Source organism: Octopus bimaculoides, chromosome 9 (assembly GCF_001194135.2).
Source record: "Octopus bimaculoides isolate UCB-OBI-ISO-001 chromosome 9, ASM119413v2, whole genome shotgun sequence".
Classification (NCBI taxonomy): domain Eukaryota; kingdom Metazoa; phylum Mollusca; class Cephalopoda; order Octopoda; family Octopodidae; genus Octopus; species Octopus bimaculoides.
The window spans coordinates 23,483,682-23,487,314 of NC_068989.1; the positions used below are offsets into that span (position 1 = coordinate 23,483,682).

Genomic DNA, 3,633 nt, shown 5'->3' on the forward strand with positions numbered 1-3,633 from the left:
ATATATATATATATATATATATATATATATACATATGTACATACAATTCAGGACGATACTTAATGCTATAAGCGCAGTGGAGTCTTTATCACATATATGGAAATACTCACAAATATCGAGAATGCCTTTCAAATTAGATTTTAGATTATTATTCATGATTAACATGTGTATGTGGTATATAAACAGTTTTGTTTATTTATTCATATTTCTGAAATCTTTTACTATTGTTGATGTTGACCATATTGTAACTGTGACGAACAAGCAGTTTAACATATTACATTAATTTTTTAAATGTTAATATTGAAATAGGAGATAAAGACTTCAGATGACGAAAGCAAGTCTAATGTTGATGAACCTGATTCTCTGATTACTAGGAAAATTATTTTTAGTTTGGCAAGAAATTATTTTTAGATGGCATGAAATCTGAAAACTCATATCATTAAGAATGACTAGTTTGACATTTTAAAGAGGATTATGACTCTGGATAGTGACATAGGAAAGTCTTTACACTGATTTATGTCTTTGGAACTGCGATGGATGCAAAAGTTGCCTCAACATAGGCCAACTTAGTTATATATGAATAAGCTAAGACAAAGTATGATATCAACTTCCAGAATTATCAGATGAAAAATTGGAAACGATATTTAGATGACTGCCTTATTCTGTGGATTTACAACCTAGCTTAACTCAATGATTTCAAATTTCTACTCTGTAACATCAATAGCAGCATTCAGTTCACCATGGAATTTAGCCGTAACCAAGTTCCCTTCTTAGGCATTTTGGTTATTAAGACTGACAGAATCATAAACATCTACTACAAACCAACAGACTCTAAACACCACGTATTATTTTCTTCATGCCACCCAAAACATTTCTAATCCAATATTCCATTTAACCTAGCTCGAAGAATCCTAATAATTGCCTTCAATCTGGATGTCTAGAATTAAAGACTCATTAAATTAAAATAAGTACTACTTGAAAGAAAGTACCCGACTACTCTAATAGAGAACGCACCACAGCAATAGACATTAAAGAATTACGAAAAGCCAAAAGCAGTTCAGATACACCCAAAACTCTATCTAATTACAATTCACATCCAAGAAGCATGGAATCATTCCGCATTATCCACCAAAACCTACCATCATTAGGCCAAGACCCCAAAATTAAAAAGGTACTTGAATCATACAAAATAATAAAATGCCAAAAAAGTAACAAAATGACAAAAGTCCCTAAAAATTACTTACCAACATGAAACTACCAACTACGGACTCAACTCAAACAGTTCAAAAGTATGGTTGTTCCAACTGTGGAACTTGTGAAGACATAACTTGTGAGGACATTACTTTAAATCAGGACACGTTTTTCGTGTGAAAAATCATTTTAATAGTTCTTAGAAAAAATTAATATATGCCATCAAATGCAATGAATTCAGGGAAGACTACATTGGACAGACTAAACTCACAATGAAAACTAGATTAAACATTCATCGCCAGCAAATACATGATTCCAAAACTAGACAAAACCAACTTAGTGAACATCTGGACATATGCGCGAAAGCCAAATCTCCCAAATTTCTTGTCTTCCCACTCTATCAATATACAGACAATACCACAGACGAAACAAGAATTAATAAAGAAGGTTCATTTATTAAAAAAATACAAGCCATTGCTGAACAGGCTATTAGATCAGTAATACAGAATTCTTCTTTTCCTGTGAATGAATTATTGGATGAATTAACTGTCATATCGATACTGATAACCTGGCGTTAGAACACAATATACTTATGCTTCAGAACGAATCATCAGTCGAGTACAGAGCGATAATTAGAAATTAGAATGACAAAGAAATAAACAATTATGTTATGAAGTCCGTTGAATGCTTATAGCGGTAACAGCTGTAAGATAATGAAGTTCATAACACAACTGATTATTCTTTAGTCATTCTAATTTCTTGTATATATATATAACCTGAACGATGGATTAAGTCTATGAAGTAAGTAGACCGTGGGAAGGATTTGAATTCAGATCGTAAACAGTCGGAACAAATACTCCTCAACATCAAGGCCAACGTTCTTGCAGTTCTAACAATCCACCATCTTGGACTGGTATTTCCGCAAAGCATTATGTCTGATTTAAATGTTAGCTTAAAACTGTCCATCCTAACTACTTAAAAATTATTGAAAATAGCGAGGCAATTTTTTTTATTTAAGAAAGAATAAAATTTTTCATTCAAATATACGATGGCTGTGTTTTGAGTTATAGGGAAAATGAAATAAAACAGAACTACGTTAAAACTATTCCATGGCTATACAATAAATTTATCAGTTTTGTAATTGTAATAGTTATGAATGTAAAATACATTCAGCTATCGATCATGGTGCCATAAAATACACTAAATTGCTGAGCGCATGTAGAGATATATTACCTAGTAGTACAAAATAGTTTCAACTATTGATGACAGGTGTAGATATTATAGTTAGTAGTATAAGATACAGTTAAATACTGACCACCTGTGAAGATAGAGTAGTTGTACAAAGTAATACTGCTAAACAGATTCAAATACTGAAAACTTATGATATAAGAATAGATATATAGATATAGTTATTAGCAGTCTAAAATACAGCCAATCAGATACTGACAACATATATAGGGATAATATTTAGTAGTACAAACCGGATTTACTTAGAGACCACGAATATACATATATAGGTATGTACAAACACACACATACACACACACTCATATATGTATATCTATCTATCTATCTATCTATCTATCTATCTATCTATCTATCTATCTATCTATATCTATCTATCTATCTATATATCTATCTATCTATCTATCTATCTATCTATCTATCTATCTATCAATCTATCTATAGGGGTGGAACAAAATTAGTTACCGGGATAATATGAGTAATTTCTGATTACTTGCTACTTTTCTCCGTACCTGTTTGAAATCGTTACATTGCAAGTATTGTATCATTATTTTGTAGTGTTGCATCATATTTAGGAATAAAAATTGGTCAGCATAGTTGTTGAAGTTCAGAAGTTAGATGACAAGTACCACAATTACCACTCTGGTTATAGAGAATATTTTATGCTGAGCTGTTTGAATTAATCGAGTTTCGTTAATTGCATATCATGTGTCATTTTCCATGATTCTCTTTCATTTGACTTAGTTATTAATAAACTTTGGTTGTATTTCTGATTTTTCTGATGTCTAAGGAAGGATATTGATGTACATTAGTCTATCTTCAAATGCAATCCTGGATAATTAAAGAGGCAAATTTATATTGGCTTAATCATTTTGCCTCAGGTAAATTTATCTTTTATAAGCCCAATGAGGAAAGTGTTAATTTTCTGAAATAGTGTTCTGAATATGTTGTAGTGTTTTTAATTCATTTAGAGAAGTTCCTTTGCTTAGTTTATATAGTTTTTGTAAGGTTGTGAACATTTGTAAGAAATATATTTTTACTCAAAATCAGAAATGCAGAAAAACCTCCTAACTATATATATATATATATATGTGAGTAAAAATAAATACAAAAAAAAAAGGGTTTTGTATGATTGTGTATAGAGGAATATATTATTTTATTTAAAAGAGTTCCAACTCTGTCTGTTTTTTATGTTTT

The 3,633-nt window shown here is 30.5% G+C and overlaps 1 protein-coding gene across 1 annotated transcript in view; it reads right to left on the reverse strand.

Moving 5' to 3' along the window:
* LOC106882048 (voltage-dependent calcium channel gamma-5 subunit) overlaps window positions 1-3,633 on the reverse strand; it is a gene marked incomplete in the record, with an annotated part of 310,039 nt that overhangs the window by 25,888 nt on the left and 280,518 nt on the right.